The sequence below is a fragment of the Canis aureus genome, chromosome 9, assembly GCF_053574225.1.
Source record: "Canis aureus isolate CA01 chromosome 9, VMU_Caureus_v.1.0, whole genome shotgun sequence".
Classification (NCBI taxonomy): domain Eukaryota; kingdom Metazoa; phylum Chordata; class Mammalia; order Carnivora; family Canidae; genus Canis; species Canis aureus.
In genome coordinates, this window is record NC_135619.1 from 20,596,633 (window position 1) to 20,609,604 (window position 12,972).

The window sequence follows — 12,972 nt, forward strand, 5'->3', positions numbered from 1 at the left end:
CTTATCCAGGGTAGCGTGGGGAGGGCTCGAGGGCTCGAGGGCTCCCGGGCCCCCAGGCCCCCAGGCCCCGAAACAACGAAGCACGGAGGTGAGTAAGAGGTGGAAGGGGTCAGGATTCATAGGTCGCTGCCGCCGGCGCGCCCGCCTGCTCCGGAGCACCAAGGGGGCAGAGCGGGCACGACCCCAGGGCCCCCGGCCCACCCCCGCCCGCCCGCGGCCGCACAGCTTCCCCTCCCCCGCTTTCCGCTGAAGGCCCGCGGCCCCTCCAGGGAGCTGGGGGGAGGCAGCCCGAAGTCAGTCCTCACCAACTGCCCCCGACGAGACCCGCGCCAGCCGCGGCCACCGCCTTGCAAAATCGGTCCTTTCTGCCGACCTGGAGCAACCGTGTTACTGCAATCAGGGCCGGCGCCGCCCCGCCCCCGACCGCCGCGCAGAACTCCGCTGGGCCAACATGGCTGGGGCCGCCTCTGCCACGTCAAGGGGAAGGGGGGCGGGGCGACCGCGCCAGGGAACTGAAGGAGAGCCCGCGGGACCCGCCGGGGCGGAGCCGGGAGAGGGCCCCGGGACGAGGGAGGGCGGGGAGGGGGCGGGGACAGGGCTGGGGGCGGGGCTACCGGATGAGGGGACTAAAGGGAAGGGTGGGCAGCGGGGCGGAGCCGAGGGAGAGGGGACGAGGAGGAGGGAGGGGCGGGGAAGGGGCGGGGACAGAGCTGGGGCGGGGCTAACCTAGGTGGGGACCGCTCGGAGGGAAAAGGACCCCTGGGGAATTGGAGCGCCTTAACCCGTTCCCCGGAGCCACGTCGGATCCCAATCCCTAAGGGCTGCAGGCCAGGGTGGGAACTTCTGTTCCCTTTCAGACTCAACTCTCAGAGAGAAGCGCGTCGGGTAAGAGGACGTTCTCTCCTGTAGGGCCCCAATTGACTCCTAGAACCACAAAATCACATCTCCCCTAAAAAAAAAAAAAAAAAAAAAAAAAGTTAAAAGTTCGTTTTTTCACATAGTACAACAACTATTTACAGAACACGCCCATGTGCCAGGTACAGTAGCAATGCTGGTGATATGACATAGGCAAAGCCGGCCAAAATCCCTGGCCTGTACGTTGGATTTTTGTATTCCTAGACAGTCCACCTCTTTTCTCCTACACTGCATGTGCCATCCCTCCTCCTCACCACTACAATCTCTCGCTGATTAATCTTTTTTTTTTTTAATTTTGGGTTCAAGTTTTAGTTTTCAAATTTTTATTTATGATAGTCACAGAGAGAAAGGAGGCAGAGACACAGGCAGAGGGAGAAGCAGGCTCCATGCACCGGGAACCCAACATGGGATTCGATCCCGGGTATCCGGGATCGCGCCCTGGGCCAAAGGCAGGCGCCAAACCGCTGCGCCACCCAGGGATCCCTCTCGCTGATTAATCTTAACGCCTTTTCTGCTTCTCTTGCAAAGAAAACAGCTGAGCAAACTGGGAGAACTAGAAACAGGTTGGAGCTGAGTGAAGTAAGTCAGTCGGAGAAGGACAAACATTATATGTTCTCATTCATTTGGGGAATATAAATAATAGTGAAAGGGAATATAAGGGAAGGGGGAAGAAATGTGTGGGAAATATCAGAAAGGGAGACAGAACGTAAAGACTGCTAACTCTGGGAAACGAACTAGGGGTGGTAGAAGGGGAGGAGGGCGGGGGGTGGGAGTGAATGGGTGACGGGCACTGGGGGTTATTCTGTATGTTAGTAAATTGAACACCAATAATAAATTTAAAAAAATAATACATGATTAATAAACATGAAATTAATGCCCAGCCTAATAATCAGAATTGCCAAATAAAGTAATTATGAGAGAAAAATCCTACATAATTAAACAGTTTTGTTTTTTTTTAAATATAACATCTAGCACTAATTACAGTGTAGTAGAGAGTACATATCCCTACAGGTGGGAGTGTGAATCTGTATAATGTTTAGTAGAGCAATTTGGCAATTTAAATTTCAAAATTCAGAAGGACTCGACACCTTAGAGATGGTGATTTCTTTGGGAATCTGGAAATAAACATTTTTAAAAATTTGAAAAAAAAAATAGAAACAGGTTGGAAAGACATTAGAGCTTGGCGGTCTCAGGCACCCCATCCTTAAGTGAGGGGTTGCTCATGGAATTAACTCCAGATATGACAACACCAAAACTCTTGTCAAGTTTAGCTTTATAAGCATTTTAAGGAGTAGGAAAAAAGATCAAATCCTTGTTCTCCATTATAGTTGAGAAATAAGATGTGCACAAAATATATATTCTCTACCTATAATATGTATGCTAAGGCTGTTTGTAAGGTAGAAGAGGATGCTTTCTGCTTGTCAAATTTGAATACAATCCTGAAGAGGAAATGGGAATCAAACATCAAAATTCAGTGTAGGCCTGCAAATAAAGTGAGTTCAGGATGCTACCTTAATGAGGATTCTTGACTGAAAGCGCAGCAAGTAAACAGCTGTGGGCAATGGTAAAAAGGTAAAATAAGGACATTCACAAAAAGAAGCAAGATCCAAGAATGAGTAGGGTCAATAGACATAGGTGAGAGGACCCACACGGTACCTGGAATTCAGTAAAGAATAAACCAAAGTATAGCACCTTTGATAATTGCATTCATTTTATGGTCCCCCCAGAAATGCATCTTTGCCTTGCAGCTCAATGAAGCCTAAGAAGTCCTAAATCCCTTGTTCCTAACTGAAGAAAGCCTTCCTTCCCTATAACAATGAAATAGATGTTAGGATGGGCAATATATTTATTTATGTCTGTCTATGAACTTTAAGATGAACGAGTTTGAGATTAACCCTCAGATATAGCATCAAGATCTATTGGACCCAACTTTAGTTTTCTAGAGTTTTCTCTTTTTGGAGTTCTATATGTAAGAATCCATATTTCATGACCATGACTTTTATTCTTTCTTAGAGTTCTTCCAAAGAATAGAGAAATCATTTTTTAAAATAGAATGAAACTTATTTTTTTTGCAATTGCCTTATGGGTCCATTGGACTCTTGTAATTTTAGAATATATGATGGGACCTTAGTAATATTATTTTTCTCTATCTTGAAACATTCTGGGACACCTGGGTGGCTCAGTGGTTGAGCATCTGCCTTTGGCTCAGGGCGTGATCCTAGTTGGGGGATCAAATCCTACATGGGGCTCCCTATGGGGGGCCTGCTTCTCCCTCTCCCTCTGCCTATGTCTCTGCCTCTCTCTCTCTCTCTCTCTCTCTCTCTGTCTCTCATGAATAAATAAACAAAATCTTAAAAAAAACATTCTGCTAATTCTTCATCCATGGAATTTTTTACTCATAAATTACTCAAGCTCTTCTTTAAAAAAACTAAAATAACAAGAAAATTGAAGAACAATAGAATTATCAAAGAGGACTCAATAGTGAAATAGGTCATTACTATTGCATTTTCTTCTTGCAATGCCCAAAATACTACAGCATCTTTCAAGTTCTCTGTACTATGTTTTTAGTTTTCAATAAATATAGGTAAGAATTCAGAATTTGGAAGATGAATGCAGAGATACAGAGAACAGCAGTCTAGACCCTGATAATGATAGTGAAATCTTAAACTGTGAATCTTTAGATTACTATGTCCTAGAAGAATTTCTCAAACTCAAGTATCAATGAGTTAATATTATTTCTTTTTTGATAGTTTTTTAGATTTTTTATTTAAATTTTAGTTAATTAACATAGAGTGCAGTAAATTCACTGATTTTATGTGAAAATATGAATAAAATTCAGTGATTTATCACTTATATACAATACCCAGTGCTTTTCACAGTGCCCTCTTTAATACCCATCACCCATGTAGCCCACCCCCACCCACCTCCCTCTGTCAACATTCTGTTCTGTATTGTTAAAAGTCTCTTATGGGGGCAGCCCTGGTGGCTCAGCGGTTTAGCGCCGCCTTCAGCCCAGGCTGTGATCCCTGGAGACCTGGAATCAAGTCCCACATTGGGCTCCCTGCATGGGGCCTGCTTCTCCCTCTGCCTGTGTCTCTGCCTCTTTCTCTCTCTGTCTCTGTCATGAACAAATAAAATAAAATCTTAAAAACAAAAGTCTCTTATGGTTTGTATCCCTCCTTTTTTTAAAAGCTAATATTATTTCTAAGGACACAAAAGAAACATGTTATTGTCATCCAGTTATTCATTCAAAAGGAACAACTTGATTACACAATATTTTGCAAAAATAATCTGGATAATCTCATTTTCTTATGAGCACATATAACAGTATTCTTTTATCTTTTATGATGTTTATATGGATAAATTGATATGACACCTATGTGGACAAATTCTAATAATGGCAGTCATGTATACAAAGATGATAGGAAGAATATAGATAACCTAGAAATTAAAAATTCTTTGGGTTGGGGTGCCTGGGTGGCTCAGTCGATTGAGTATGTGACTTTTTATTTCAGCTCAGGTTGTGACTGCAGGGTCATGGGATCAAGCCCTGTCAGGATCTGCACTCAGTGGGGCATCTACATGAGGATTCTCTCGCTCCCTCTATCCCTCCCATTTTGCATGCTCTCTCCCTCTCTCTAAAATAAATAAATAAAATATTTCTTAAAATGTTTTTTTTAAATTCTTTGGGTTGCTTGCTTATTTATAAAACTAAAAATACAAAAGTTATGCATTTAGGGAGCAAAGAAGATGGTTATCCTCTCTTCAACAAAATTATGAGCCTTTAAAGTTCTCAAAAAACTCTTCAAGTTCTGTGTTTTGATGATACAAATGCATGAAGAACCAGAAATAACAATTAGCTAGGATATAGTAGTGATGTATTTGAAATCTGCAATCATTATTCGTAAGATAGGTATGTTCCAGACTCATGCATCACAGTTGCATTCAGAGGACATCACCCATTTTGGGTATGTCTTCAAAACCAGGAAATGTGGAATAAAAATTGGGATTTGATATATTTAGATACTTATTTAAATTTCTAATAAAATTGTTTTCCATTATGTCTTTACTCATTTCATAACAGCTTTATTGAATATCCCTTTAATCTGTATAAATCACTCATGAAATTATATAAAGTTATAAAAATTTAAGAGACCATTGGACTCAAATTATAAATGGTGAAGACTATTTTTCTTGGGATACTGGAAATTAGGAGGTTTTGATTTGAGGAAGAGAAGAGACAGAATGGAAAACATCTTGAATGCCTGGGAAAGGAGAGTTTGACTAGGAATTGGAGAAAGGGAAGATTCTCCTAAAGCAAACTTCTCTGGCTTTCTAACTTAATTTATACACATCCTTGGCCCAAGGCATTTGATATTAGTATGTGAATCTTAAGGCTATTTATTAAACATTTACCAACATGCAACTGATTATAATTGTTTGCTTTAATTACTCCACCTTGAATAGATCCTGACATAAAATAATTGTTCCTTAAATGTTCTTGAATGAGCATGAAAACCTAAACAATCATTTATTATTATTATTATTATTATTATTATCATTATTATTATTAGGAGCACCTGGGTGGCACAGTCGGTTAAGCATCTGACTTGATTTCAGCTCAGGTTATGATCTCAGGATGGTGAGATCAAGCCCCACATTATTGTTGGGCTATGCACTCAGCAGCAGAGTCTGCTTGAGACTCTTCCTCCCTCTCCTTCTGCCCCTTCCACGATTCTCAAATAAACAAATAAATCTTTTTAAAAAACTATTATCATTACCCCATACAGCCAGAGGAATGTTGAAAAAGAAAACCAAAGCTGGTGGCATCACAATGCCAGGCTTAAACTATATTACAAAGCTATAATCATCCAGACAGTATGGTATTATCACACAAAACAGACACATAAATCAAAGGAACAAAATAGAGAACTCAGAAATGGATTCTCATACAGTCAACTGTATGGTCAACTAATCTTCAACAAAGCAGGAAAGAATATCCAATGGAAAAGGAACAATGCCTTCAATAAATGGTGCTGGAAAATCGGACAGCGACATGTAGAATGAAACTGAACCATTTTCTTATACCATACACAAAGATAAACTCAAAATGGATGAAAAGACCTAAATGTGAGACAGGAATCCATAGAAATCTTAGAGGAAAACATGGTCAGCTACCTCTTCGACCTTCGACCTTGGTCACAGCAACTTCTTGCTAGACACATTCCCAAAGGAAAGGGAAACAAGCAAAAAGGAATTTTGGGGACTTTATCAAGATAAAAAGCTTCTGCATAGCAAAGGGAGCAGTCAATACAACTTAAAGGCAACCTACGAACTGGAGAAGATATTTGCAAATGACATATCAGATAAACGGCTAGTATTCAAGATCTATAAAGAACTTCTCAAACTCAACACCAAAAAAACAAACAATCCAGTCAAGAAATGGACAGAAGTCATGAACATATCACCAAAGAAGACATACAAATGGCCGACAGACACATGAAAAAATGCTCCACATCACTTGGCGTCAGGAAAATACAAATCAAAACCACAATGAGATACCACCTTACATCAATCAGAATGGTTAAAATTAACAAGTTAGGAAACAACAAATGTTGGCGAGAATGTGGAGAAAGAGGAACCCTCTTACACTGCTGGTGGGAAAGCAAGCTGGCGCAGCCACTCTAGAAAACAGTTTTTTCTTTAACAGTTCCTCAAGTTAAAGAAGTTAAAAATAGAGCTTTCTAGGACCCAGCAACTATACTACTAGGAATTTACCCCCAAAGACACAAATATAGTGATCCAAAGGCACACCTGCACCCCAATGTTTACAGCAGCAATGTCCACAATAGCCAAACTGTGGAAAGAGCCGAGATGTCCATTGACAGATGAATGGATAAAGATGATGTGGTAATTTATACAATGGAATATTTTTCAGCCATCAGAAAGGATAAATACTTACCATTTACATTGCCAAGGATAGATGGTATTACACGGAGCAATATAAGTCAATCAGAGAAAAACAATTATCATATAGTTTTATTTGCCTGGAATATAAGAAACCATGTGAAGGATTATAGAGGAAGGGAGGGAAACTAAATGCGAAGTCATCAGAGAGGGAGAAAAACCATGAAAGACTCTTAATTATAGGAAACAAACTGAGGGTTGCTGAAGGGGTGGTGGGTGGGAAGATGGGGTAACTGGGTGATGGGCATTAAGGAGGGCACGTGATGTGATGAACACTGGGTATTATACACAACTGACAAATTCTTCAACACTACATTTGAAACTAATGATCTATATGTTGGCTAATTGATTTAAATAAGTAATAAATAAATATTTGATCATTTTTCTGTTTTGACATTAACTATAAAAATATAAAATCTGACATAAGTTCCCCCCCAAAATTCTTTATAATTCTAATTATTTAAAAATTTTTTAATTCAAGTATAGTTAACATACAGGATCATATTAGTTTCAGGTGTACAATTTAGTGATTCAACAATTCCATACGATACTTGGTGCTCATCAGAATAAGTGTACTCTTAATACCTTTTACCATTTTACCCATCCCCTCAACTACTACCCTTCTGATAACCCTGTTTGTTTTCTTTAGTTAAGAGTCTAGTTTTTGGTTTGTCTCTTTTTTTCTTTGTTTTGTTTCTTGATTTCATATGAATATGAGTAAAATCATATGAGTGAAATATGAATAAAATGAGTGAAATAGTATGGTATTTGTTTTTCTCTGACTTATTTCACTTAACATTATACTCTCTAGATCCATCCATTTTGTTTCAAATGGCAAGATTTTGTTCCTTTTTATGGCCATGTAATATTCCATTGTATATACATACACACACACACACACACACACATATGTCATCTTCTTTACCCATTCATCTATCAATGGACACTTGGGCTTCTTTCACAATTTGGCTATTGCAGATAATGCTATAATAAACAAAATTCTTTTTTAAAAAGCCAATACTCTAAGGTCATTACTTTCTCAAATTGGCATTTCTCAAAATGCCAGAGAATATTAAATAGAGAGACAGGCAGACAGCCTCTTCTCTGCTGTCCTACCCACCGCTCCTTGCAGTGTATTAAATAAACTTCTATCTCCTTTTAAAAAAAAGAGGGGAATGGGGTGGGGTGCCTGGATGGCACAGTTGGTTAAGCATTCAACTCTTGATTTTAGCTCAGGTCTTGACCTCAGGGTCATAAGATCCAGTCCTGCATTCGGTTCCACAATCAGTGGGGAGTCTGCTTGAGATTCTCTCTCCCTCTCTCATTGTCTCTCCTTACCCCCACAAAATAAATAAATGAATCTTTAAAAAGAGAGACAGCAAGAGAGAAGGAAAGGTTCTATAATCAAAGTCTGGAAATACCAGTTAAATTGTATAAAATAGGTCTCTTGACTTGTCAGAGGTTTTAATGTGCTAATCTTCACTGTGGATCTTTAAGTGCAGGATTTAAATACATTTCCCAAAGATATTTGACCTTGGAACTTTTTTCCGGGGATTATCTGGGATCAAGTATTCTAAATACCCTATGACTTTGTTTCCAGTCATTAATTACCTTAAATACTAGTTAATGTGTAACAACCAATATTTTCCTGCCTGCTTCTGAACCCACAAATGTTTCTAAACTGAAGATTCCAGAACTTTGAAGATAGTCAAGGAAAATATAGTAATGTAAATTTCTTGGAATTTTATACAGCCACCACCAGATGGAGCTTTCCCCAGTACTTTTTCTTTTTGGTTTAACCTATTTTCTAGTATAAATAAAGTGCTTGTAGGTTTTTTTCTAACATGGATTCTCTTTCATTTGTTCAGATGGTGACATTGTATGTCACCACCTGTCTTTGTAGTACTCACTAGAAAAAGCAATAATCCAGATTGTTCTAACTTTAAATTTTCAACATCAGTAGTGTGTCAAGTCCATTTATATAGGATATTATGTGTCAGATGCTGTAGTCTGCACACACAATTACTATAATCTCATTAGACAGAGTAATAACAAATAAGACTAACTTATAAATTACACATGAGAGTTACAGAATCCAAATTTAAACAGACCTTAGTGATAATTGGTCTAATCCTTGTACATGACAATGAATGTAAAGATAAGAGAGGTTAAATAGTATATCCAAGGACAAAGCGCTGATGCCCATTTAAAACCTACAACACTGAGTTTCCATTTCATGCTTGTCTTTTCCCCTTTAAATGCTGAGAAGACTTGCCTTTAAACTTTCTAACTCTTGTTCAAACAGCAAGCATTTCTATTCCATAGAGCACCCCATCAGTATTATTCTCCAACATCACTTCCTCCTGCCACTCTGCCTAATGCCAGAATGATTGCTAAGAGTTTATTTAATCAAACTAAACAAATGAAATATTTTGATCTACTCTTAAACCATTTATAGTGACCCAAAGAAACAAATCATAGTTATCTACCGACAGATTTTTTTCCTTTTTATACACACAGGGTTTTTATTTTATTTTTTAAGTAGGTTCCATGCTCAACATGGAGTTCGAACTCACAACCCTGAGATCAAGAGTCACATGCTCTATCAACTGAAACAGAGAGGTGCCCCTTCTTTTTAATTAATATTTCATTTGATTTGTAAAGAACATAAGAATTATTAAAACTCATGTAGGAGAGAAGGGAACTTCTACCTTAAAAGGAAGGAACTAGGCAGCAGGGTGGCTCAGCGGTTTAGCGCTGCCTTCAGCCTGGAGCCTGATCCTGGAGACCCGGGATCGGGATTGAGTCCCACGTCGGGCTCCCTGTGTGGAGCCTGCTTCTCCCTCTGCCTGTCTCTTACGCCTGCTCTCTCTCTCTCTCTCTCTGTCTCTCTGCCTCTCATTAATAGATAAATGAAGTCTTAAAAAAGGAAAGAAGTATAAAAACATTAAAAAATAAAAAATAAAAATAAAATAAAAAAAGAAAGAAGTAATCAAAAGGAGGAACTAGATTTGTGTTTTTGCTTTAAAAGAGGGATAAAGTTTTAGTTTTGTTTCGTGTCCTATAATTAAACTAGCCCTCATCTTGATTTACTGGTATCAAGTCAGCTTTGTAGTCTTCTTTGTGGATCTGGACCCCAAAGTTGGAGGAAAGCAGTCTCAGATAAAGAGATGGAGACATAGAGACACAGAGATTAAAGAGACTGCTCCTGCCCACAGGGTGTGTACTAAGACTAGAATCTCTGGGCACCTGGGTGGCTCAGTCAGTTAAGCATCTGCCTTCAGCTCATGTCATAATATTAGGATCCTGGGATTAAGCCCTGCACAGGGTTCCCTGCTCAGAGGGAGTCTGCTTCTCCCTCTCCCTCTACCACTCTCTGCCCCATGTGCTCTCTTTCTTAAATAAATAAATAAAATCTTAAAAAAAAAGACTACATTCTCCTTGTATCTATCTTTTTATTGCCTCTCTCTACCCTGTGACCAATAGGTCTTAAAGGCTCTATTTAGCTACTTATTTTTATTGAGCTGTACCTTGTGACACAGTGATTTACAACAATGGCTCATTAAGTCTGACCACCCAGGACAGAATCTCAACTCCATCCACTTCCTAGTTGTGTGAGCTAGGCATGTCCCGTTACATTTTCTGAGCCACAGTTTTGTCATCTGAAAGTGAAGATATTGTAAGCCTACCACTTAGGGTAACAATACATTGTAAGGATTAAATGAAATAATCTAGATAAAATGTTTAGCCCTGAGAAAGAAAAGCAGATTCTAAGAGCCTGAAATGGGCCTCACTCTATCAACTGTGCCTAGCTGTTGTCAGGAGCTGTATGGCTGGCATTTACAGCAAGGCCCGCCATTCTCCTATTGAATATAAACCATTTCACAGCACACCAACATCATACAAGGCCACTTAGTGTCCCTGAAGGATCAAGATGAAAACAAGACAACTCTGTATTAGTGTCTGAACTCAGACAAATCAAGAAAATTGTCCAAGACACAAAATGACCAAATATCTTCCTGACCTATTTTGAGTACTGCTTCTTCTTTACCAATTATACCATTAGTTTCCCTTTTACCTCCTATATAAGAAGTATTAAGATATATAATCACAGAATTTGTATGCTCAAATGAGCTAGAGAAATAATTGAGCAGCTAAATGTCAAAGTAGGCAATTAAAGCAACAATGAGCCAAAACAGAATTAACAGTGAAGCTTCTAATCACTCCCACTGTTTGAGGGTCAGGTGGATCAGTGCAAACTTGGGGATCATCTCACTTTTGAGGAAGTCCCTAACCAGTGTTTTCTGCAGATTTATGGAACTAAGGCTGTTGTGATGGGTTGGGAGGAAAGGGTGGTAATAGTAGTAAAGTATTGGGTACTGGGAGAGTGGGTAAATTTCCCAATAAGGAGATCTCCAAATGAAGACATCTGGCTAGGAATGCAACTATGCATAAGAGCATGGCCAGCCAGGAGGGACTGAATCTAATTGCAACTCCCTTCAGAGACTGCAATGCACGGGGTGTGCACCAAGTCTGTATGAGGAGGGCAGTTTCCCCCTGTGAAGCCTTCCCAGGGAAAGCCTTTTTAACTGCTATGGTCAAGCATGAAAAATCACCCATAGGTTTTTAACCAGCAGTCAGACTCAGAATTATACCCAATTCCTGACAGTAAAGCTCCACCATCCGCAAATCACCAAGGCCCAAATCCTATGATAAGTTATAGTATCCTTCTTCTGAGACATACCCTAGTGTCAATAATCATGTGACTCTAGGAGTGTTCTGGTAGTCTTTGGTTGGAGGGCATTGACAGCCCCCAGCACACAGTAAGAAGGTTCTCTAGACATAACTATATACAGCTACATTTCTCACAACCCTGTCCAGCACCATTCATTCCTTATACTTTTTATGCATCAGCCATATTGACCTCCTTCCAATTTTTCCAGCATGACCTATTTCTTCTAGTAATAACTCCCTGAACAAACTCTTTCCTCTACCTGCTGAGATTGAATATACAAATGGACAATGGCATATATATATGGCATATATATATATAGTCATATATATGTATGTGTATGTATGTATATATATATGACCTAAAATAAAATCTTTTTTAAAAAAGAAAGAAAGACTAAAGAAAATTTGCATGCTTTTCTCCTATTAAGGAGTCTTATGTCAGTTTAATTATTAGGCCTAGCCAGAGACCCTAAGAGTGTGGAGGAGAAATTATGCCTCTCCTACAATATCTAACCTACAGCTTTCCCATGCCACAGCCTCCAAATAGGGCATATCTGAAGCCTTCCCTTTTTGTCTCCCAGTACAAAGCTTTCTTACTCCACTACACTAGCAGAAAGCAACCCTTAACAAAAAAAAAATTTAGGATTTTATTTATTTATTCATGAGAGAATAGAAAGGCAGAGACACAGGCAGAGGGAGAAGCAGGATCTATGCAGGGAGCCCGATGCGGGACTTAATCCCAGGACCCCAGGATCGCAACATGAGCCAAAGGCAAATGTTCAACCACTGAGCCACCTAAGTGCCCCAACCCTTGCAAATTTTTAACTTACTTTCCTCTTTCCTGAATGAATTTGTTCCTGTGTATTCAAAATTTTAGAACCATTTCAAATCATTCATGTACTTTATTACTCTCCTCTTCTTTTGGAAAATAATTATTTCCAAGGACAACCTTTGTTCCATCCCACTGTTCTTCTCCTTTTTTTTCTTCATCTATGTGTAATTCTGCCACCTACTTATACACGAAATCCAGTATTAAGCATTGTTCCTTTGGTAGGTAGTCTTCTAGGTCTTTTATCCAAAAAATAGGTGGAAATTGCTAACAAATTAGTTTCCCCTCCTCCACAAAAATTGTAAGAAAATCCAGAAATGAAGTCATCACTTACGTTTTCTAATCTTTTCTTTATTATTACCAAAATGTTTGGGGGCAAGAGTTTCCATATTTCTCTTTAACTTTGTTTCTTCCAAAATCAGTTAAACACACACACACACACACACACACACACATACACACAAACTTTTAATGCTCACCTCCATAAGTGTAGTTTCCACCTCTGTCACCATACAAAGTTATTACTA

General features: G+C 39.4%; 1 protein-coding gene and 2 long non-coding RNA genes across 10 annotated transcripts in view; 1 reads left to right on the forward strand and 2 right to left on the reverse strand.

Annotated features, from left to right (window-relative positions):
- The window catches only part of SEC23A (SEC23 homolog A, COPII component), an 85,751-nt gene extending 85,244 nt beyond the window's left edge, over window positions 1–507 (reverse strand). For 2 of the 7 annotated variants that reach the window (XM_077909106.1, XM_077909102.1), the window contains exon 1: window positions 306–506. The gene's annotated coding sequence lies outside the window, so the exon portion shown is untranslated. Of the gene's footprint in view, window positions 119–305 lie in introns of those variants that run through there. The other 5 variants (XM_077909107.1, XM_077909105.1, XR_013386055.1 and 2 more) reach the window with 4 other exon arrangements.
- LOC144320493 (uncharacterized) lies at window positions 8–4,552 on the forward strand. 2 transcript variants are annotated; one of them, XR_013386069.1, is made up of 3 exons: window positions 8–88; window positions 1,444–1,494; window positions 4,431–4,552. It is a non-coding gene; the product is annotated as an uncharacterized LOC144320493 (long non-coding RNA). The 2 variants fall into 2 exon arrangements; XR_013386068.1 differs by lacking the exon at window positions 8–88 and adding an exon at window positions 717–885.
- The window catches only part of LOC144320494 (uncharacterized), a 13,648-nt gene continuing 1,367 nt past the window's right edge, over window positions 692–12,972 (reverse strand). The window contains exon 3 of the long non-coding RNA XR_013386070.1: window positions 692–949. This is a non-coding gene — a long non-coding RNA (uncharacterized LOC144320494). The remainder of the gene's footprint in view (window positions 950–12,972) is intronic.